The sequence below is a fragment of the Theropithecus gelada genome, chromosome 4 (genome assembly GCF_003255815.1).
Source record: "Theropithecus gelada isolate Dixy chromosome 4, Tgel_1.0, whole genome shotgun sequence".
NCBI classification, from domain to species: domain Eukaryota; kingdom Metazoa; phylum Chordata; class Mammalia; order Primates; family Cercopithecidae; genus Theropithecus; species Theropithecus gelada.
This window is the reverse complement of record NC_037671.1, coordinates 158,825,959-158,851,625: the sequence shown is the minus strand read 5'-3', so window position 1 is coordinate 158,851,625 and position 25,667 is coordinate 158,825,959.

Here is a 25,667-nt window from a genome sequence, read left to right as displayed (position 1 = left end):
ACCCTCCTGAGTATCTGGGACTACAAGTTCACACCACCATACCTGGCTGTTTTCTCTATTTTATAGATGAGAAAATGTAAGCTACGAGAAGTTAAGTAACTTGCCCAAGGTCACATAACTAATAAATACATGACTTATCCAGGATTGAAACCCAGAAATATTTAGGTTTAGAAATTGTGCTCCTCCCAAGCAGAAACAAAGTACTCCAAAGCAACCTCCTTCCCTCCTTAAATGACACTCCTATTCTAGAATTTATTGCTAAAGTGACTATTATTATTTGGACAGTTACACTGAGCAACTTAGGATAGACCTGTTTCTCTGATGCTGTACATATTTAAAAAAAAAAAACCTCTAGCAGCTCTAAGACAGATATAAGGTATTGGAAGATGCAGAAGCATTATATCAAAGATTAGCCATCTAGGTCTTTCTAATATCTTTTTGACTGAGTTCATTGGTATCAAATCTGATCTCCTTAAAAAAATCGCCAGACACTACAACAACATGAAGTACATCTAAAAGAGAAAAACGAAGGCAAGAGATGAGCTATTCGATAAGAAAGGCAGTTTTTAGAAACCTGTAAATTAAGAAACACAAACCAACCAAGCTATTTCTCTTAAGCAGTTGTTTAATCTTGTGACAGCAGTTGGCTGATGAATGATCTTCGTAATGTTTTTAAAAAATCAGAAATGTGCTGAGCTAGCTTTATAGGTGAACTAGATATAGTCAAACACAGTTCTAATTCTTGGCTGACTCAGGGAGATTCTACATTGGGCCAATTGTTATAAATGAGATCACTTTATATTATCACTTAGTGCAAATCTTCACAGTTTAAGCTCCCTAGCTTTTTCTTGGAGTTCTCCTCTCCAAACATTTTTGAAGAGTCCCCAGGTCTTGTGTGTGTCTGTGAGTCAAGCCAGGAATTCTTTGCATCTTGCTGTGAAATGGACAATTACAATTTCCTATTAAGGCCAGACTCCTTAAAGCAAGATGCAAGTTGTGGAAAATTTCCTATTGTCCTCAGCTTTGTAAATTCTTTTTTTCTTTTTTGCCAGGCATGGTGACCCAGGCCTGTAATCCAGGCTACTCAGTAGGCTGAGGTAGGAGGATCACTTGAACCCAGGAGTGTGAGGCTACAGTGAGCTCTAATTGCACCACTGCACTTGGACAAGACTGTCTCTCTCTCTCTCTCTTTTTTTTTTTTTTTTTGAGGAGGAGTCTTGGTCTGTCGCCCAGGCTGAAGTGCAGTGGCACAATCTCGGCTCACTGCAAGCTCTGCCTCCCAGCTTCATGCCATTCTCCTGCCTCAGCCTTCCCAGTAGCTGGGACTACAGGCGCCTACCACCACGCCCGGCTAATTATTTGTATTTTTTTTTTTTTTTTAGTAGAGACGGGGTTTCACTGTGTTAGCCAGGATCGTCTCAATCTCCTGACCTCGTGATCCGCCCACCTTGGCCTCCCAAAGTGCTGGAATTACAGGCGTGAGCCACCACGCCCAGCCCAAGACTGTCTCTTAAAACATTTTTGTTTTCAACTTACATACAGTAAATTGCATAAGTCACACACACACACGCACACACACTTACACATTTCTAACAATCTAAATCTAGAGGGACCTATTGGTAGAGAGATAGACAGGAATGTATGTATGTATGAATGTGTAAAACCACGGCAAAGATCAAGATATGTAATGTTTCAGTGCCTTTGAAGACTTGCTGGGTTCCTCCTATTCTCTGTGAGCCTGAGTTTAGGTCACCTAGACTGGATCTGCCCCGCACACTTGCCCCTCCTACCTAATGTCCTTATTTGTATTGTTCCGCATAGGGCACTCATGATTTCCAAGTTGGTCAATGAAAATCAGAATTTGTTGTGTCAAACAGCTCCTCCTTTCTTCATTCTTCTTTTTCACTGTATCAGCAATAATTGTCATTATAGTTTTAAGCAAATTTACAAAAGAAATGTTATTCACTTTAGAGTATTTAAAATATTATTTGAATTCTATACAACTTCTGATAAAGGGAGTCCTGTATAAACAGGGCACATGTATTCTGACCCTTGATGTGATCACAATGGGTGCCTTGTGATGAGAATTGCACTGTGAACTGAGTACAGATTGCTCTTGAGGAGCAGGGAGGTGTCTCAGGCCAGGGGCTGATGGCTCAGGCCTTGTCTCAGGATGGGACCATGGGTGAGTCACCAGAGCTCAGAGCTAGGCTCTCGGTCTCATGGGCTCCTTTTCCAAATTCAAGCAACTACCTTAGGTTGAAACATTTTGGTTAATTACACTGATGTTCTGTCAAGCTACTGGCATCTCTCTATTTTTGAAACTATATTAGTCCATTCTCTCACTGCTATAAAGAACTACCGGAACATGGGTAATTTATAAAGAAAAGAGGTTTAATTGACTTACAGTTCCATAGGCTGTACAGGAGGCATGGCTGGGGAGGCCTCAGGAAACTGACAATCATGACAGAAGGGTGAAGGGGAAGCAAGCATGTTTTCACAAGGCGGCAGGAGAGAGAGAGCAAAGGGGGAAGTGCCATATACTTTTAAACAACCAGATCTCATGAGAACTCACTCACTATCACAAAACAGCAAGGAGGAAATCCATCTCCACGATCCAATCACTTCCCACCAGACCCCTCCCCTAGCATTGGGAATTACAATTCAATGTGAGATTTGGGTGGGGACAAAGAGCCAAACCATATCAATAACCTTTAGTTTTTTTGGTTGGAATTTGGTTCATTTAGCCATTCATGACATAGTATTGCTTCAGGTAAGGATTTCTCAAACTCTGCACTGTGAACATTTGGGGCTGGATGATTGTTATAGGAGGTATCTCATGCATTGTGGGATATTTGGCAGCATCCCTGGCCTCTATCCATTAGATGCAAGTAACATCTCCAGCTTCGACAACCAAAAATGTCTCTAAACTTGCCAAATATTCCTTGGGAGACAAAATTCCCTCCAGCTTGAGACCACTGCTTTACATGGCTAGCTTTGACCAGTTCTCCATCCATAGTTTCATTTTGGACAGTCTATATCTTTTAGTCTGAGAGGCAGAAATGAGGGCTCTCCTCTTATGCTCTGTGAACTGGTCTCTCATTATTTGCCACTTGAATTCAAGGTGGAAAACAACACTAAGTGACTACCACCAAGAAAAACATAGATCCTTTAAGTGTTTGTATCTGGATCTGTGATACATACCCAGATATCACAGATGCTTTGTCCATTTTGTGTTGCTATCATTACCTGAGGCTGGACAATGTATAAGGAAAAGAGGTTTATTTGGCTCAAAGAAGCATGGCACCAGCATCTGCTTCTGGTGTGGGTCTTAAGTTGCTTCCACTCATGGTGGAAGGTGAAGGGGAGCTGGCACATGCGGAGATCACATGGGGAGAGAGGAAGCAAGACAGGGAGGAGGTGCCAGGCTCTTTTCAACACCCAACTCTTATGGGAACTAATAGAGCAAGAACTCACTCATCTCTTCCCACAGAGGAAGCATTAATCTGTTCATGAAGGAACCACCCCCCCAGCACTTTGGGAGGCCAAGGTGGGTGGATCATGAGGTCGGGAGATTGACACTATCCTAGCCAACACCGGGAAACCCCGTCTCTCCTAAAAAATATAAAAAATTAGCTGGGCATGGTGGCGAGTGCCTGTAGTCCCAGCTGACCAGGAGGCTGAGGCAGGAGAATTACTTGAACCGGGGATGCCAAGATTGTGCCACTGCACTTCAGCCTGGGCGACAGAGCTAGACTCCGTCTCAAAAATAAATAAATAAAAATAAAAATAAAAAATGGAGGGGCCACCCTCATGACCCAAATGCCTCCCATTAGGCCCCACTTCAAACACTGGGGATCACATTTCAAAATGAGGTTTAGAGGGGACAAATAGCCAAACTCTAGCAACCTTATAAATGAAAAACAATAATGAATAATTATATGTGATTTCCTTTACACACACACACACACACACACACACACAGCTTTAACAAAAAGTAAATCAACCAAATATTTCTTCAATCAAGAGTGATTTCCAAATGACAAATATTACTATTTAGTGACAGTAATCCTTGTTTAGCTTCTTGTACTTTCAACATTCAACAAAATGATACTGTCTTTTGAGGTCACTTTGACTTTAAACTTCGTAACAAATTGAACTAAAATTTATGTGTAAGTTTTCATCTGCTCCTAAAAATACAGCACTTAGACATTTCTATTGGATTTTGAGTCCTCATAGAAGAAGTAAAAGAAGCATCAAGACCACTGCATAGTAGGAAGAACCAATTTTACAGAGAAGTTATATCCTCTGCATAATTTGAGCTGGCAGAGGAGGCATCTCCACCCTAATAGCTTTCCTCGAGCTGCCTGAAAGTAAATCTTTCTTGCTTTGTTCCTGTAGGTTAACCAGAGAACCCTTTTAAAATATAAATACGAGGCTGGGCGCGGTGGCTCACACCTGTAATACCCGCACTTTGGGAGGCCACTTGAGGTCAGGAGATCAAGACCATCCTAAGCTAACACGGTGAAAACCCATCTCTACTAAAAATACAAAAACTTAGCCGGGCATGGTGGCAGGCGCCTGTAGTCCCAGCTACTCGGGAGGCTGAGGCAGGAGAATGGCGTGAACCCGGGAGGCGGAGCTTGCAGTGAGCCGAGATCGCACCACTGTACTCTAGCCTGGGCTACAGAGCAAGACTCTTTGACAAACTTGGAGTAGTTTTACTTCAGTGTATCTAGCTTTGTGTTTTATTGTATTTACCTTTGTATCGTAAGATAGTTTACATTGACTTTTCAAGCCCAACGTGCTAAAAAAGCAAAAACAAAAAATATGTTTGAATTGGTCTGTGGGGAAACTGTTCACAAAGATAGATAGAGCCCATTTCTCATATCAGAGTTCAGAAGCCTAATTTTCTGTCCCAATATGTATATGGAGATTCCATCATCTGAAATACATAGTTTCAAAAATATTTACATAATGAAATTTAATATCTAGGTGGTTTTGTGTCATGTGTGATTTTTACAGCTTTATTAAGATATCTCACATACCATAAAACTCCATAAAACTCATCGTTTTAAAGTGTACAATTCAAAGGTTTTCAATGTATTCACAGAGGCATGAATAAATTGATGCCACTATCACCACAATCTAATTTTAGAAAATGTTCATCACTGCAAAAAGGAACCTTGTACTCCATAGCAGTCGCTCCTCATCCCCACCCCCACAGCCTTGACAACCACTAACCTAATTTTTGTCTTCATGGATTTACTTATTCTGGGCATCTCCAATAAATGAAATTATGCAATATGTGGGCTTCTTTTCTTAATATGTTTTCAAGTTTCATCATGTTGTATAATACATCAGTACGTCATTCCTTTATGGCAAAGTAATATTCCATTGTGGAATACGGTACGAAACCACATTTTCGTTTTGTTTTGTTTTTTTGAGACAAGGTCTCTGTCACCCAGGCTAGAGTGCAGTGGCGTGATCTTGGCTCACCTCAGCATCTGTCTCCTGGGTTCAAGTGATTCTCCTGCCTCAGCCTCCTGAGTACCTGGGATTACAGGCCTGCATCACCACACCCAGCTAATTTTTGTATTTTTAGTAGAGACAGGGTTTCACCATGCTGGTCAGGCTGGTCTCGAACTCCTGATCTCAGGTGACCCACCCACCTCGGCCTCCCAAAGTGCTGGGATTACAGGCGTGAGCCACCGTGCTTGGCCAGCTGTGAATTTTTAATAAATGTATGTGTCTGTTTTAAATTAAAATAAGAAGAATCAATTAATTTTGAAGTTTTAATTGTATTAAATGATCTCACCAATTACTTTAAACTATTAGCTTATTTCAAACCTTTCCAGTGCACTTTTACTGGGGCATGCTGATGTTTTGGAATGTAAGAAGGCTCATACGAAGCATTTGAAAGAAGCTATGTCAATTATATTTATTATAAAGTAGTACTGCTTTAAGTCTCTTGAAGGAATCTCAAGAAAATTCTTATCCACATTGAAATAAATATACATTCTACAGCTTACTCAAACTCCCCCAATCTTAAAGATTGAAAAACTGAGGAAATATGTAGAATTTACAAAATAACTGTCTTCCATTTATAGTGATCACATATAATATAATAATATCTTCGCAAATTTTATGACTTAACATATAAATGAGTTTTAAACAACCTTGACAGTCAATAAGATGATGGTCATTTAAAAATATGGAAGGTAGACCCTCTATAATTTGATGAAGAGGGTCCTAAAAATCTCTCTTCTCTTGTATATATTTCACAGTGACTTTCCTAAAACAGTCACCATTCATCTTTTCTTTAAAACAGTGTACCAAGGCCTGGCACAGTGGCTCACACCTGTTATTCCAGTATTTTGGGAGGTCGAGGTAGGAAAATCACTTTACTTGAAGCCAGACATTCAATCAAGACTAGGCTGTGTGACACAGGGAGATCCTGTCTTGACAAAATAAATAAATTTTAAAAAAATGTATTGCCGGGCGCGGTGGCTCAAGCCTGTAATCCCAGCACTTTGGGAGGCTGAGACGGGCGGATCACGAGGTCAGGAGTTCGAGACCATCCTGGCTAACACGGTGAAACCCCGTCTCTACTAAAAAATACAAAAAACTAGCCGGGCGAGGTGGTGGGCGCCTGTAGTCCCGGCTACTCGGGAGGCTGAGGCAGGAGAATGGCGTAAAAACCCGGGAGGCGGAGCTTGCAGTGAGCTGAGATCCGGCCACTGCACTCCACCCTGGGCGACACAGCGAGACTCCGTCTCAAAAAAAAAAAAAAAAAATGTATTAAAGATTCCTGTAAAAGTAAATAATTTATCTGTAAGATATAATATGCAACACTATTATCATAATTTATAGGGAATTAATTTATCATATTAGATAATCAGCTGAAGAACTGGCTCAAAGAATGGGTAAACTTTGATGAGGTAGAAGATTGGAGAGTTTAGAGTCACAGTGAAGAACCTGGGATAAGCAGATGTCAACGAGAGAACCCTTAGCAACGCAGAGAGAGTAGAGGGGAAGCAAGGGAAGACAGATGGAGGAGCCGTGCTGTACCCACATTTGACCTGATCTGGTCTCAAGAATGCAGTCAGTCTCTTTACAAACGAAATGAAAACCCACATTCAGTACTTTCTTTTTAATTATTTATTTTTAAATATATAAGCACTAAGTGAATATATTTTCATTATAAAAAGTCAAGCAGTTCAGATGAATTTAAAATTATTCTTAATGATTATCCCTAATCCTAATCTCTTACCAGGATAATTGCTACTAGCTTGGCATTTATCATTTAGGGTGCATCACATTTATGTTTATACTTGTATCATCTGTAGTGTATTATGTTTATAGTTATATGTATATGTAGTTTTTGTTTGTTTTGTTTTGAGACAGTCGCATTCTGTCACCCAGGCTGGAGTGCAGTGGCACGATCTCGGCTCCTCCCGGGTTCAAGTGATTCTCCTGCCTTAGCCTCCTGAGTAGCTGGGATTACAGGCACCGACCACTATGCCCGGCTAATTTTTGTATTTTTAGTAGAGACGGGTTTTCATCATGTTGGCCAGGCTGGTCTCGAACTCCTGGCCTCATGTGATCCGCCTGCCTCAGCCTCCCAAATGCTGGGATGACTGGTGTGAGCCACAGTGCTCAGCCAGTGTATGTAGTCTTTTTTGTTTGTTTGTTATATAGGGATGTTATTTGCCATATGTTCTCTTCTGTGACTCACTGTTTTACTTAACAATGTCTCTCAGTGATCTTTCCATATCAGATACTTAAACATAACCCTTTTAAAAACTGCTTTATAGTTATGGTATGTGATACAGTCTTTTAAAAATCTTTTAAGCTTATGTTATTAGGCATTTTGGCTGCTTCCAATTTTTTCCTGTTACATATACTGCCACAATTTAACAATCTTAAACACGCCTCATTGTGCACATGTGCAAGTGTTTTCCTAGAATAAATACCAAAAATTTAAATTTCTGGGGCATAAGATGTGAGTACTACATTTTATTTATTTATCTATTTATTTTGAGACAGAGTTTTACTCTTGTTACCCAGGCCAGAGTGCAGTGGCACAATCTCAGCTCACTGCAACCTCCACCTCCAGGGTTCAAGCAATTCTCCTGCCTCAGCCTCCCTAGTAGCTGATATTACAGGCCCCTGCCACCATGCTCAGCTAATTTTTTTTCTTTTGTATTTTTAGTAGAGGCAGGGTTTCATCATGTTGGCCAGGCTGGTCTCGAACTCCTGACCTCAGGCTTCCAAAGTGCTGGAATTACAGGCATGAGCCACCGTGCCAGGCCAAGTACTGCATTTTAAAATTGCACTCTATAATGTTACGAAATTTTTACTACCACCGATAGTGTATGAGAAAGTCCCTTCACAAGTATATTAATATAATAATTAATATCAAATTTTGAATTTTTTTAAATATTGTAGGTGACACAGGAGTAGTATTTTATTTCATTTCATAGAACTTTTCATAAAAATTTATGTTTGATATCACTCTGATAAGTGGCAAGGTTGAGCATCTTTTATATGTTTGTTCAGAGTTTATACCACCTCTTCTGTGAATCGTCTATTCTTATTCTTGTTTTTCTCTTATTGATGGATTATGAGTTCTTTGCTGATTTTTATATTAATCCATTGCCATGCATGGTGGTTCACACCTGTAATCTCAGCACTTTGAGAGGCCAAGGTGGGAGCCCAGGAGTTGGAGACAAGCCTGAGCAACATAACAAGACTCTGTGTCTACAAAAATTATCCAGGTATGGTGACATGCACCTGTTGTCCCAGCTACTCCAGGGGCTGAGGTTAGGAGGATCACTTGAGCCTTGGAGGTCAAGGATACAGGGAACTATATTGTACTGCTGCACTGCAGCCTGGGTGACAGAGGGAGACCCTGTCTCTAAATAAATAAATAAGGTATTAATCCATTGATTGTTGTGTATGTTGCAAATACTTCCTTCCAGTCTTCTAGTTGTCTTTTAACCTTATTTGCAATGACGTTAGTTATGTAAAAGTTCAGAAATTTGATAACATTGCATTTATTCACCATTTTTAAGGCGTTAGCATTTTATATAATGTTTTAGAAGGTCTAATTTTAACTTAAGTATATTCTCCTTTTTTTTCTTTTAATAGGTTAAGTCTTTTGATAATTTGGAATTTTTGTAAATAGTATGAAATATAGATCTATTTTTTTCAACATGGATTGGCAAATGTCTGTTTTTAGAAAATTTATTTAATTTCATTTTGGTTAATTTTCCTTAAAGGAGAGGAAGGACTTTTTCCTCCCAATATCAAATCAATTAATCTTGACGAAGTGCTAAGCCTGGCCTGGCTGGATCACATGTCCACCTAGGTGGCCAGGACAGCACAATGCCATGATTGGCAGCTGCCCAAAAGCTCATAGAATCAGTGTCTGGGAGAAGTCCTCAAAAGAAGGAACATTACTGTTCCCAAAGTCAGAGAGGAAAAAACACTGAGTGGGGCTGGGCACAATGGCACATGCCTGTAATCTCAGAACTTTAGGAGGCCAAGGCAGGAGGCTCCTTGAGGCCAGGAGTTCGAGACCAGCCTTGGCAAACATACCAAGACCCCATCTGTACAAGAAAAAAGAAAAAAAGCTGGTCAGATAAAAATAATAAATGCTCACCATAGCCCTAAATAATCTCTTTTATCTTCTTGATATCTTTCTTTCTGATCTTTTTGTTTGCTTCCATATAGATGAAGATATTAATAATTTTAATAGGAAGTACTTACAGAGCACTTCTCTGCACTGGGTTGTGCTCGCTGTTTTGCAGGAGTTCTTCTTAAAGATAAGTCTTTGCGTATGTTGAACCAGCCTTGCATCCCAGGGATGAAGCCCACTTGATCATGGTGGATAAGCTTTTTGATGTGCTGCTGAATCCGGTTTGCCAGTATTTTATTGAGGATGTTTGCATTGACGTTCATCAGGGATATTGGTCTAAAATTCTCTTTTTTGTGTGTGTCTCTGCCAGGCTTTGGTATCAGGATGATGTTGGCCTCATAAAATGAGTTAGAGAGGATTCCCTCTTTTTCTATTGATTGGAATAGTTTCAGAAGGAATGGTACCAGCTCCTCTTGTACCTCTGGTAGAGTTTGGCTGTGAATCCGTCTGGTCCTGGACTTTTTTTGGTTGGTAGGCTATTAATTATTGCCTCAATTTCAGAGCCTGCTATTGGTCTATTCAGGGATTCAAATTTTTCCTGGTTTAGTCTTGGTAGAGTGTAAGTGTCCAGGAAATTATCCATTTCTTCTAGGTTTTCTAGTTTATTTGCATAGAGATGTTTATACTATTCTCTGATGGTAGTTTGTATTTCTGTGGGGTCGGGGGTGATATCCCCTTTATCATTTTTTATTGCGTCTATTTGATTCTTCTCTCTTTTCTTCTTTATTAGTCTTGCTAGCGGTCTATCAATTTTGTTGATCTTTTCAAAAAACCAACTCCTGGATTCATTGAATTTTTTGGCTGGTTTTTTTGTGTCTCTATCTCCTTCAGTTCTGCTCTGATCTTAGTTATTTCTTGCCTTCTGCTAGCTTTTGAATGTGTTTGCTCTTGTTTCTCTAGTTCTTTTAATTGTGATGTTAGAGTGTCAATTTTAGATCTTTCCTGCTTTCTCTTGTAGACATTTAGTGCTATAAATTTCCCTCTACACACTGCTTTAAATGTGTCCCAGAGATTCTGGTATGTTGTATCTTTGTTCTCATTGGTTTCAAAGAACATCTTTATTTCGGCCTTCATTTCGTTATGTACCCAGTAGTCAATCAGGAGCAGGTGGTTCAGTTTCGATGTAGTTGAGTGGTTTTGCTTGAGTTTCTTAGTCCTGAGTTCTAGTTTGATTGCACTGTGGTCTGAGAGACAGTTTGTTATAATTTCTGTTCTTTTACATTTGCTGAAGAGTGCTTTACTTCCAATTATGTGGTCAATTTTGGAATAAGTGTGATGTGGTGCTGAGAAGAATGTATATTCTGTTGATTTGCAGTGGAGAGTTCTGTAGATGTCTATTAGGTCCGCTTGGTGCAGAGTTGAGTTCAATTCCTAGATATCTTTGTTAACTTTCTGTCTCGTTGATCTGTCTAATGTTGACAGTGGGGTGTTGAAGTCTCCCATTATTATTGTATGGGAGTCTAAGTTTCTTTGTAAGTCTCTAAGGACTTGCTTTATGAATCTGGGTGCTCCTGTATTGGGTGCATATATATTTAGGATAGTTAGCTCTTCCTGTTGAATTGATCCCTTTACCATTGTGTAATGGCCTTCCTTGTCTCTTTTGATCTTTAATGGTTTAAAGTCTGTTTTATCAGAGACTAGGATTGCAACCCCTGCTTTTTTTGTTCTCCATTTGCTTGGTAGATCTTCCTCCATCCCTTTATTTTGAGCCTATGTGTGTCTCTGCATGTGAGATGGGTCTCCTGAATACAGCAAACTGATGGGTCATGACTCTTTATCCAATTTGCCAGTCTGTGTGTTTTAATTGGACCATTTAGTCCATTTATATTTAAGATTAATATAATGTATCTCAAAATAATAAGAGCTATTTATGACAAACCCACAGCCAATATCATACTGAATGGGCAAAAACTAGAAGCATTCCCTTTGAAAACTGGCACAAGACAGGGATGCCCTCTCTCACCACTCCTATTCAACATAGTGTTGGAAGTTCTGGCTAGGGCAATCAGGCAAGAGAAAGAAATCAAGGGCATTCAGTTAGGAAAAGAAGATGTCAAATTGTCCCTGTTTGCAGATGACATGATTGTATATTTAGAAAACCCCATCATCTCAGCCCCAAATCTCCTTAAGCTGATAAGCAACTTCAGCAAAGTCTCAGGATACAAAATTAATGTGCAAAAATAACAAGCATTCTTATACACCAGTAACAGACAAACAGAGAGCCAAATCATGAATGAACTCCCGTTCACAATTGCTTCAAAGAGAATAAAATACATAGGAATCCAACTTACAAGGGATGTAAAGGACCTCTTCAAGGAGAACTACAAACCACTGCTCAGTGAAATCAAAGAGGACACAAACAAATGGAAGAACATACCATGCTCATGGATAGGAAGAATCAATATTGTGAAAATGGCCATACTACCCAAGGTAATTTATAGATTCAATGCCATCCCCATCAAGCTACCAATGACTTTCTTCACAGAATTGGAAAAAACTGCTTTAAAGTTCATATGGAACCACAAAAGAGCCCACATTGCCAAAACAATCCTAAGTCAAAAGAACGAAGCTGGAGGCATCATGCTACCTGACTTCAAACTATACTACAAGGCTACAGTAACCAAAACAGCATGGTACTGGTACCAAAACAGAGATATGGACCAATGGAACAGAACAGAGCACACATCTACAGAAACAATATCACACATATCACACATCTACAATATCACACATCTACAGCCATCTGATCTTTGACAAACCTGAGAAAAACAAGAAATGGGGAAAGGATTCCCTATTTAATAAATGGTGCTGGGAAAATTGGCTAGCCATAAGTAGAAAGCTGAAACTGGATCCTTTCTTTACTCCTTATATGAAAATTAATTCAAGATGGATTAGAGACTTAAATATTAGACCTAAAACCATAAAAACCCTAGAAGAAAACCTAGGTAATACCATTCAGGACATAGGCATGGGCAAGGACTTCATGTCTAAAACACCAAAAGCAACAGCAACAAAAGCCAAAATTGACAAATGGGATCTAATTAAACTGAAAAGCTTCTACACAGCAAAAGAAACTACCATCAGCGTGAACAGGCAACCTACAGAATGGGAGAAAATTTTTGCAATCTACTCATCTGACAAAGGGCTAATATCCAGAACCTACAAAGAACTCAAACAAATTTACAAGAAAAAACCAAACAACCCCATCAAAAAGTGGGCAAAGGATATGAACAGACATTTCTCAAAAGAAGACATGCATACAGCCAACAGACACATGAAAAAATGCTCGTCATCACTGGCCATCAGAGAAATGCAAATCAAAACCACAATGAGATACCATCTCACACCAGTTAGAATGGCGATCATTAAAAAGTCAGGAAACAACAGGTGCTGGAGAGGATGTGGAAAACTAGGAACACTTTTACACTGTTGGTGGGATTGTAAACTGGTTCAACCATTGTGGAAAACAGTATGGCGATTCCTCAAGGACCTAGAACTAGATGTACCATATGACCCAGCCATCCCATTACTGGGTATCTACCCAAAGGATTATAAATCATGCTGCTATAAAGACACATGCACACGTATGTTTATTGCAACACTATTCACAATAGCAAAGACTTGGAATCAATCCAAATGTCCATCAGTGACCAACTAGATTAAGAAACTGTGGCACATATACACCATGGAATACTATGCAGCCATAAAAAAGGATGAGTTCGTGTCCTTTGTAGGGACATGGATGTAGCTGGAAACCATCCTTCTCAGCAAACTATCACAAGAACAGAAAACCAAACACTGTATGTTCTCACTCATAGGTGGGAATTGAACAATGAGATCACTTGGACTCTGGAAGGGGAACATCACACACTGGGGCCTATTATGGGGAGGGGAGAGAGGGGAGGGATGGCATTGGGAGTTACACCTGATGTAAATGATGAGTTGATGGGTGCTCACGAGTTGATGGCACACCAACATGGCACAAGTATACATATGTAACAAACCTGCATGTTGTGCACATGTACCCTAGAACTTAAAGTATAATAAAAATAAATAAATAAATAAAAAAGAAAACAAACAAAAAAAGAAACAAAAAAAACAAAAAAAGATATGTCTTTGATGAAAAAAACTTCATCAAGCATTTTCAATACAGTTCAGATGTGAGAGAGAAGCTTGGGCTTAAAATTTTTTAAGTTCAATCATCTATTTTTCTAGTTAAAAAGAATGTACTAATCTAATATGCATGAGAGATGCTAATCAGAAAACTTGAAGGGCACGAGCCCACTCTTGGAGATTTTCATTGAAGAAAGTGAACAAGTTAAAAAAATTCACTTTATTATTAATTTGCCAAACATATTATTAGTGATAAGCAAACATTGGCACTCAGTTTAAAAGTTTAGCAAAATGATGTTTCCAAAACCTGTGTGATGAAACAGAAAAAAGCTTAATGACAACATGCTAAAATTGCTAAAATTCTCGAGTTTGAATTCTGATTCTGTCACCTTGCAGCTGTGAGATTTTTGACTAAGTTTCTTAATGTTCCTCGTTTCCTCAACAGTAAAATAGGGGTAATAACAGTTCCTACCTCACAGAGGTGCTATAGGAATCTCAAGTGAGATAATACACATGAAGCGCTTAGCCCTGCATCCAGCACGCTGTCAGCCATTGTTATTACCACCACCATGATCATCTGTGAGTACAGCAAGCAAAACACTGCATGGAAAAAAAATCAGAAGGAAATGAACCCATTGGAGACTAGCCAAAGAAGTACTCCTAAAATCATAGCAAAAACAATTCCAGAAGTTTGCAATAACGCATGGAAGAAATTTACAGTTTGAAAATATAAATATCAGTTTAATAGTGAAGCTAAGTCTTAAATGTAATGCCCTTTTTATTAAAGCCTTAAATTTAAGCCTGAAAGTTAGCGACATCTGCTGGAAGAAAGGTGAATTATTCAACTTATGCACTAAGCGCCTGTCCTCATTCATTTAATAGTTTATTGAGCAGGAATTTGGTGTCAAATGCTTTCCTAGATTCTGTGGACAAACTGATTAATTCCCATGCTCAAGGAAGTTAGTCTTTCAGCTCAGGTGTAAGCCACCTGTGCTTAAGAAGAAAAACAGTGGACATTATCACCATGAACCTTTCAATGCTGTTAAAAAAAAATATTAGATCTGTCGGCTGGGTGCAGTGGCTAACACCTGTAATCCCAGCACTCTGGGAGGCTGAGGCGGGTGGATTATGAGGTCAAGAGTTCGAGACCAGCCTGGCCAACATGGTGAAATCCATTTCTACTAAAAATACAAATATTAGCCGGGCATGGTGGCAGGTGCCTATAATCCCCGCCACTCGGGAGGCTGAGGCAGGATAATTGCTTGAAACCAGAAAGTGGAGGTTGCAGTGAGCTAAGATCATGCCACTGCACTCCAGCCTGAGCAACAAGAGTGAAACTCCATCTCAAAAAAAAAAAAAAAAATTAGATCTACAACCAAGGATAAATCTTAAGTAGCAATACAAAGCTGGTATATGATCAAATGGTAAAATAAAAACTATCAATAGTAGAGCCATAAGAGTTTAGGGAGAGACAGGATATAGCAACTAAGGGAACACTTGGAAAGTCATTCAAAGGTGTGATTCCAGAATTTCTTTTAATGACCAGGGGGAGCTCTGAATGTTTTTGAGCAGAGAAGTGATGATAGAACTGGTAGTCATGTCTCGCTTAACCAAAGGACTATGTTTTGAGAAATGGGTCATTAAGTGATTTCATAGTTGTCTGAACATTGTAGAGCGCACTTACACAGGCTGATGGTATGGCCTATTACACACCTGGATTATATGGTATAGCCTGCTCCTCCTAGGTTACAAACCTGTACAGCGTGTTACTGTACTGAATACTGTAGGCAATTGTAACACAATGGTAAGTATCTGTGTGTCTACATACATCTAAACATAGAAAAAGTACAGCAAAAATGCAGAAGAAAAGATAAAAATAATGATACATTGTATAAGGCCCATACATGAATGGAGCTGGCAGGACTGGAAGTTGCTCTGGGTGAATCAGTGAGTGAGTGGTAAGTGAAGCTGAAGGTCTAGGACATTACTGTGCACTAATGTAGACATTATAAACACTGTATATTTAGGCTATACTACATTTATAAAAATATATTTTCTTTTTTTTTGAGACAGAGTCTCGTTCTGTTGCCCAGGCCACAGTGCAGTGGCCCTGTCTCACTATCTCAGCTTACTGCAAACTCCACCTCCTGGGTTCAAGTGATTCTTGTGCCTCAGTCTCCCGAGTAGCTGGGATTACAGATGTGCACCACCACAGCCGGCTAATTTTTGCATTTTTATTATTTATTTATTTATTTATTTTGAGATGGAGTCTTGCACTGTCACCCGGGTTGGAGTGCAATGGCACAATCTCAGTTCACTGCAACCTCTGTCTCCTGGGTTCAAGCAATTCTCCTGCCTCAGCTTCCTGAGTAACTGGGATTACAGACGCTCGCCACCAAGCCCAGCTAAATTTTTTTGTATTTTTATTAGCGGTGGGGTTTCACTATGTTGGCCAGGCTGGTCTCGAACTCCTGACCTTGCGACCCACCTTGGCCTCCCAAAGTGCTGGGATTACAGGCGTGAGTCACTGTGCCTGGCCAATTTTTGTATTTTTAGTGAAGGTGGGGTTTCACTATGTTGGCCAGGCTGGTCTCAAACTCCTGACCTGAGGTTATCTGCCTACTTTGGCCTCCCAAAATCCTGGGATTACAGGTATGAGCCACTGCACCTGGCCAGAATATATTTTCCTTTCTTCAATTATTTATTATTATTATTTCTTCAGTAATAAGTTAATGTTAGTTTACTTGTTTTTATTTTATAAAATTTTTAGACTCTTTTGTAGGTAACACAGCATAAAACAAACACATTGTATAGTAGTATAAAAATAGTTTCTTTCTTTGTATTCTTATTCTATAAGCTTTTTCTGTTTTGAAATTGTTTTATTTTTATTTTTTACTCTTTAAACATTTTATTAAGCACTAAGACGTGAACACACACAATAGCTTAGAGCCTAGGCCTAGACAGGGTCAGGATCATTGATGTCACTGTCTTTCATCTCCACATCTTGTCCCACTGGAAGGTCTTCAGGAGTAATAACATGCATGGAGCTATCATTTCTTTTTTCTGCTTTTTTTTTTTTTTTTTGAGACAGAGTCTTGCTCTGTTGCCCAGGCTGGAGTACAATGGCACAATCTTGGCTCACTGCAACCTCCACCTCCTGGGTTCAAGCAATTTTCCTGCCTCAGCCTCCCAAGTAGCTGGGATTATAGGTGTGTGTCACCATACCTAGCTAAATTTTTATATTTTTAGTGCAGACGGGGTTTCACCATGTTGGCCAGGCTAGTCTCCAACTCCCGACCTCAGGTGATCCACCCACCTGGGCCTCCCAAAGTGCTAGGATTACAGCCGTGAGCAACCGGGCCTGGCCTGGAGCTGCCATTTGTTATGATACCAGTGTCTTATTCTATAATACCTCCTAAAGTATCTGCCTGAAGCTGTTTTATAGTTAACTTTTTTTTAAGTAGGAGTACCTTCTAAAATAACAAAAGTACAGTATAATAAATACATAAACCAGTAACATAGTCATTTGTTATCCTTATCAATCATTACGTACTGCATCTACATAATTGTTGGTACTATATTTCTATATGACTGACAGCTCAGTAGGTGTTTTTTTTGTTGTTGTTTTTTGTTTTTTTTGAGATGGAGTCTGTCTCTGTCGCCCAGGCTAGAGTGCAGTTGCGCGATCTCAGCTCACTGCAAGCTCCACCTCCCAGGTTCACACCATTCTCCTGCCTCAGTCTCCCAAGTAGCTGGGACCACAGGCACCTGCCACCATGCCCGGCTAACTTTTTGTATTTTTAGTAGAGATGGGGTTTCACTATGTTAGCCAAGATGGTCTTGATCTCCTGACCTCGTGATCTGCCCACCTAGGCCTCCCAGAGTGCTGGGATTACAAGCGTGAGCCATCGCGCCCGGCCTCAGTAGGCGTGTTTATACTGGCATAACCACAAATAAGTGAGTAATGTGTTGTGCTACAATGTCACTAGGTAATAGGAATTGTTCAGCTCCATTATAATCTTAGGGAACCACTGTTGCATATGAGGTCTGTGATTACTGAAACAATGCAATATGGCACATGACAGTATTCTAGGACAATTAGCCTTCTGGCAATCTAAAGGATGGATTAGTTTGGGGATAGACTAGAGAAGAGAGACTGATTGGGATGCTGTAATTATAAACAGCTGGGATGATAACAACCTGGACATAACTGACTCCAAAGTAGTCAGGATCAAAAGTCAACTTGGCAAAAGATATTCTATGAGACTTCTACTTCATGACATCCACATGAAGATAACAATACATGTTTCTGTAAAATGGACAAATGAGTATGTGTGCCCACAACCAACATTTGCTCCTGCTCTCTGGCAATCTCAGTCACTTCTTTGTGTTTAACTTGGGATGTTATCGAATCACACTTTTAAATATTTTATTTCCACCTATTGAAAAAGTGTGCTTCTAAATATGAAATGAGTTCAGAATATCACAAATATTTGACAAATAACAAGCACTTGTATCTAGTTCCAATCTCATGTAGAAGAGATGTTCAGAACAGAATTTTGATACCTGTTACGGATTGAATATTTTTTCCCCTCCAAATTCACATGTTGAAATCTAATCCCCAGTGTGATGGTACTTGGAGGTGGGACTTTGGGAGATAATCAGGTCACAAGGGTGGAGCCCTCATGAATGGGATTAGTGCCCTTATAAGGAAAGGCCAATGACCTACCTTTTTTCTTTCCATAATTTGGTGATATAGGAAGTCAGTGTCTGCAACCAGGAAGAAGACCCTCACTAGAACCTGCACCTGCTGGCACTCTGATCTTGAACTTCCAGCCACCAGAACTGTGAGAAAGAAACATCTGCTATTTATAGGTCATTCAGTGGATGGCATTTTGTTATAGTAGCTTGAGTGGCTAAGACAACACCCCTGCCACAAATGCAATGGACTCATTTACTCAGTCTGCAGAAACATGAACTGAAACGCTCAAGGAATGTAGTTGTTCTAATTGGTTCAACTACTTAAATACAAGCCAAACCTTTTACTTTTTAAACTTATATCATTAATAATTTTCCAAAAGATACTTTCTCTAAATATGGTTTTTTGCCCTTGTTATAAAGAAAAGTATACTCTTCTCTTCCCTCAATTTGTTAACTAGCAATACCTCAGGTCATAATAGAGTTGGCCATATAACCCATTGCGATGGTTAATTTTAGGTGTTTACTTGACTGGATTAAAGAATGCCTAGAAACTTGCTAAAGTATTATTTATGGGTGTGTCTGTGAGGGAGTTTCCAGAGTAGATTAGCAAGTGAGTCTGAGTGCACTAGGTGGGGAAGTTCCACCTTCCATGTGGGCCGACGCCATCCAATCTGCTGGGGGCCCAGAAAGAACAAAACAGGGAAAGGTGAGTATGTCCATCCATTCCATCTGCTGCTGAAGTTGAGATACACTCTCCTTTTCTCCTGTCCTTGGACAACAGCTCCAGTTTCCCTAGCCTTTGGATTCCAGGACTTATACCAGTGACCCCCACGATGCTCACTGCAACTTTTGCCTCCTGGGCTTGAGCGATTCTCCTGTCTCAGCCTCCTAAGAAGCTGGAATTACAGGTGTGCACCACCCCACCTGGCTAATTTTTGAATTTTTAGTTGATAAGGGGTTTTTACCATGTTGGCCAGGTTGGTCTCAAACTCCTGACCTGAAGCAATCCACCCATCTGGGCCTCCCAAAGTGCTGGGATTACAGGCGTGAGCCACAGTGCCTGGCCATACATCTATCTATATCATCAGTCTACATCTATAACTATATGTCTACATCCTATTGGTTCTGTCCCACTTGGAGAATCCTAAGACACCTATGGTTCAAACTGGGACAATTTTGAGAGTGAAAGGAGGTGGGACAAATGTTAGACTGGATGAATTGCAAGAGTCCTCAGACCAGTGGGCAACTGTAATTGTCCCTCGGGGCTCCTCTGATTACATCCACTATAAAGTACCATATGGGCATCACATCCCCCATTGGTTTGATTTCTCCTTCAGTTCAATTTGGCCCACTGTTCTTTTAACTGCTTTCCTCTGGCTTTGAGTATTTGCTGTAATACACAACTTCCAGAGCTTAGAAATCTCAAAGTGGCCCCTTGACCGTGTACAAATCATCAAATCTATGTCAACCATAGAAGGGGAATCTGTTGCTTGCTCTGCTGCCTCAAAAAAAAAAAAAAAAAAAAAAAAAAATCATGGGAATCAAATGAGATAACGATAGCATGAAAGTGTTTGAAACCATAAAGTGTTATACAAATAAAGAGATGCTGGTAAGGGCAGTAGAGAAAACGTGAGGGTAGGTGTGGTTTTCTTGAGTCGCTGTTTTGGTGCGGCATTTCAGCCTGTTTGCAGAGTGATAGGAGGGAGCTTCTCTGCATTGTTCAAGCCGGTGATGCTCTAAGGATAGTGTGTTAATTATACACTTCCAATTTGCTAGAGGCAGAGGCATATTCAGGCTCAGTTCACAGAGTCTGTTGTAAGGATGCATTGAGAAGCGAGGTAGATGGGAGGCCTATGAGCAGCTGCACAGCCAAGTCTCCCAGAGAAAGAAGCCATCGTGGAGCACACAGCAGAGCTCTAGAGGTCTGCCAGCCTCTCTGGAGCCAGATGCAACCCCAGGAGACGGCCTTGTGGAAGCCGGTGTCAGCTGCTGCCTTCCCCAGCATTTTGCTTCAGCCCTCACTCCTCAGCCACTTCTACTGCTCCTGTGGTTAGTGACCGCCTCTGCCTCCTCCACTACGCATGAGTCTTGTTTGTTCATAGATTCTATGCCTCTTGGTCTCTGCTTACAGCAATTCTTTGTGTGCTCAACTTCTGTGTCACTGTGACATTTCTAAATGTCTCTCATTCAGGCGCCTCAAAGGAAGGGCTCTGGTGGGTTATGTCGCCATCTATTATAGAATACTCCTTCTTGGCTAGAGCTCTGGTACCAAGTACTTTTGGAGATTGTTGGCTAGATAATAGATAGCTGACTCCTGGTATGTCAGTCATACAAAACAAAAAAAGGTTATTTATGTGTTTAAAATCTTCAGCTATTTGCTTTAAGGGTGGTCTTGTACAATGGAACTCTAAGCAGTACTATTTCATGTTAAATTAATTCATTTTCCTCTAAGACTCTAGTTATATTACTTTATCTCATTTGTTTTAAACTTGTAAGCCTTTCATATTTTTAGGTCTTAGCAATTTCATACTCTCAATCCGCTTTACAGCACCTCAAATGATCAGTGTGTCATCTTTGAATATGACCATCCTTTCTTTATACAAAAATCTAATTATAAATTATTTTCTACTGTGCTAAAAATTTTATTTATATTCATCTCTCATTTAATTTTCACAACCTAAGCAAAAGGTAGGTATGATTAACTAAATATTGCAGATGAAGACAGTGAGTCTTATGAAAATTAAATAACTAAGATTCTAGAGTTAGGATTTCAAATCAATTCTGATTCCACAGCTCATAACATTTCTTTTCTTATTATGGTAACTTATTATGGTAACTTTTATACTACAGTCTCTTTGTTTTTTGAGATGGAGTTTCCTTCTTGTTGCCCAGACTGAAGTGCAGTAGTGCAATCTAGGCTCACCACAACCTCCGCTTTCTGGGTTCAAGTGATTCTCCTGCCTCAGCCTCCCGAGTAGCTGAGATTACAGGCATGTGCCACCATGCCAGGCTAATTTTTTGTATTTTTAGTAGAGATGGAGTTTCTCCATGCTGGTCAGGCTGGTATCGAACTCCCAATCTCAGGTGATCTGCCTGCCTCGGCCCCCCAAAGTGCTGGGATTACAGGCATGATCCAATCCACTGTGCCCGGCCTCCAGTCTCTTTTATTTGTGTATATATATATTTTTCTCTCATGTCTCCTGAGATCTGTGTTTTGTTTTGTTTTGTATTATGGTGTCAGAATATATGCAGTGCTGTAATTCTATACAAAAAGTTTCTGAGGTCGGACACATGTGGCTCAGGCCAATAATCCCAGTGCTTTGAGAGACTGGAGCCGGAAGATCACTTGAGGCCTCAAGTTTGAGACCAGCCTGGACAACATAGCATATAAATAACAACAGCAACATAACTTAAGATCTTGTCTCAGGTTAATACTGTGATAGTTAATCTATATGATTTTGGCATTTCACTTTTATTTCTCAATTACAATTTTAGTGCAAAAATGTAAATTAATTATCTATTTTATCTCCTCCTGTACCACAGCCTTTAGCCTATTTCCTCTTTACTCTATAGGGACAGCTGGATGAATACTTTCAGGGAAAATTCTGTTTGAATTCCGCTGGTGGCACGCACATAGCCATTTCCAGATCTGAAGGTGCCTGTGTCTTTCCTAGTACTCTACTGTCCACAGGGCCACAAGAGTCTCAACTGCTGGATGTTGTCCAAGTCCTCGTCATTGCAGCTGTGATGGCTACACTGCCAGGCCTGGCTCGGAGGCACAAAGAGGGTTTTTTCTTTGACCACAGAAAGGTCATCCCAACACTGAATTTTATCGCCCCTTGGGGATTTGCTAATATAGAAGTCAAAATAGCGAAGGTTTAAGGTGAGAGGTGTGCTCTCCAGTTAACAGGTATCGGTGATCATTCTTCTGAATCTCTAGAAATTGGACTCAGGCCCTCCTCTCATTGGGGCTCCCCGCAGGCGACTGCATTTGCTGCGTGGCGCGGCCAGGCGGGCCCTTAGCGCCGGCACCGTCGCCCTCGGCATCCCAGAGTGCAGCAGCGCAGCCACCGTTCTTCTCTCACACCTGCTCCGTGCAGAAGGGAAGAGGAGCCAGTGGAGCTGGAAGCCCAGCCGGCCCTTGGCCACCAAGCAGGAAAAGAACGGCACTGAGAAGTGAGGAGGGGGGAGCTCCATGTCCGAAGGAGCCCAGCACGTTCCAACACCTAAGACCCTGGGCGATCAAAAGGAAGCAAACCCTAGGATGCTGCCACGACCCGGAAAACCACCACAGCTGCAGGAGGGAAGCCAAGGGGCTGGCCCAAAACACTGGGAAGGAGGAAGAGGGGCCATCTCACGGGAGTCCTCATGGGAGGAACCGCTTCCTTCTGGGCCCGGACAGCTTTGCTCACTCCCATTGCCTCTGTCCTTCCCCCAGGCCATGGTCACCTGCACCGCCCACCTGCGTCCTCACCACCGCGGCAGGGCCCCTGTGGGCCCAGTGACAGCAGTGTTCCTCTGGTTCCAGTTCCCAGCCACCCCTCCCAGCCACGCACACACTTGCCCTCCTGGACAAGGCTAACAGCCCACTTCACGCTGCTGCACCTGCTGTGGCACCTGCTGTGGCCTCACTCCCTTGTTGGTGGGGACGTTGCTTTCTGGGTTTCTGCTTTGGGGTCTCCTTCTCGACTCCTCCATTGTTTCCTCTGGCTTCCCATAGAGGGGTCTGGGAGGGCTCCCTGGCTTTAAAAGAGGCCCAAGCCCCATCTCATTCCGGCATGTCCCACTCCACTGTCCTGGAGGTAGCACCTGTGGTCAATGGAGGGAGGTGCGTGGCTCCCAGAATGCCTCCAGACAACCTGTGTCTTTGTCACCACGTGGGGCTCACATCCATCTTTCATCTTCCCCAACCTTTCCTAGTTCCTGCACCAGGTTGGACAGCCCCCTTTGTAATACAGGAAGGCAGGCGGGGTTTGAGACCCCTACCCCATCTTCACAGGGGCCCCAACCACCTTGCCCTCAGCCTGGGCTGAGTATACATTGCAGTGATGGAGATGTAGAGTCACAGGTTGTCCAGGTGAGGCCCAGGTTCCCTGTGGCAGCCACCTGAGGTGGTCTGGGACTGCCCACCCAACCCTACCTGTTTCCACCACTCAGCCTATTTCCCCCTCCTCAGACAAGACACTAATAACAAGAAGCTTGCCCTGCCAGCTCCCAACCCTCCCGCTCCTCCCTACCCCACAGGGTTCTGTGTCCATCTTTTCCTCTGTTCACAAACTACCACTGGACAGTTGTGTTGTCTCTTGCTCAATGTTCCATTCTTCAACATCCATCATTGCTGCTGCTCCCAGCACCAAATGTTCATCCTCTGCCTCCTGCTCTGCACCCATGCCCCTCCCTCAGGATGGCGTCCATGAGACAGGGGGTCTGGGGCTTGGCAGGCTGGCTGGGTTACTGACTATCCCAGTCCCAGGGAAGGTAGGGCCCTGTCCCTAGGATGCTGCAGCAGAGTGAGGAGGGGCGCTCAAATTGACCATAAAGGGTGGAGGGGCCACCTTCTCCCACTGCTTAGTTGGGGAATGGGTAGTTATTATTTGTCTCAGCCTGGAGCTCTGCCTCTAGCTTCCTACTTGCAGTTATTTAAATTAAAAAAGAAAATCCTTTTCTAAAAAAAAAAAAAAGAAAGAAATCTAATTCAAACTGGCCTGAATGGGGCAAAAAAGAGAATAAAAAGAATTTTTGCTCATGTAATAAAGAAGCCATCAGATGGCTTTGCATCAGAGGCTGAAAGAATGTTCTCAAGTCAGTCTCTCTCTAACACTCAGCTCTGCTTCTGGCAGCGTGAGTTTCCCTCTTTTTTTGAGACAGGGTCTTGCTCTGTCACCCTGGCTGGAGTGCAGTGCAGTGGCACGATCTTGGTTCACTGAAGCCTCCTCCTCCTAGGTTCAAGCAATTCTCATGCCTCAGCCTCCCAAATAGCTGGGATTACAGGCACACACCACCATGCCTGGCTAATTTTTGTATTTTTAGTAGAGACGGGATTTCAACATTTTGGCCAGGTAGGTCTCGAACTTCTGACCTCAGATGATCCACCCGCCTCGGCCTCGCAAAGTGCTGGGATTACAGGCGTGAGTCACTGCCCCTGGCTTGGGCTTCACCCTTAAGCAAAGTATCTCCATGTGTGACGAGATTCAGGCTCAGATGTTCTTGGCTGTGGGTCCAGAGAAAGGAGAGAACTTCTCCAAAACTGAAACAAAAGTCTGGTTTTGATCGGTCTGAATCACTTGCCTACCAATGAGCAAACTGCTGCAGTTAGATGTTTGGGCTGTTTTGATGGGCGGATTCTGGCACTTCTCTATGCCTCTCTTCTTGTTTTGGAGCATGTTTTAAAGGAGAGAAATGTGCCAAAGAAAACCAGGGGCTTTTCGAAAAGAGGGGAAAATTTCTGCAGCTTTTTCTATTTGAGACTCTAAGTTATCTCTCAGGGTGGACACATGGCCTTTGTACAAAAGGTTACCACGGCCCCCACATGGGAAGAAATCTTGAGGGGAAATCATGACCTGGCTCACATGTAGGGCCTGGAGATTCATGGCTAAGCATTGACAGCGCCTCTGGACTTCAGGATGCGTTGAGGGACAGTGGCTGAGCTGGGGGTTTTATGTTGGAGCCCGTAATGGGTTGAATTGTGTCCCTCTTAGTCCATTTTCTGCTGCTGGAACAGAGTACCACAGACTGAGTAAATTGTAAAGAAAGAAGTTTATTCGGCTCACAGTCCTGGAAGCTGGAAAGTTGACAGCATGGCACTGCCTTTTGGCAAGGGTCACCCCATGGTGGAGGGGTGGAAGGCAGAAGCAAGCACAGGAGAGACAGAGGGGAAACTGAGCAGAAATCATTTTATCAGGAGCTCCCTCCCGCCCATCAAAACAGCCCAAACATGTAACTGCGCAATTAACTAACTCACTCTTGTGATAGCAGCGTTACTGCATTCAGCAGGTATATTAGTCCATTCTCACGCTGCTATGAGGAACTGCCTGAGACTGGGTAATTTATAAAGGAAAGAGGTTTAATTGACTCACAGTTCAGGATGGTTTGGGGAGGCCTCAGGAAACTTACAATCATGGCAGGAAGTGAAGAGGAAGCAAGGCACCTT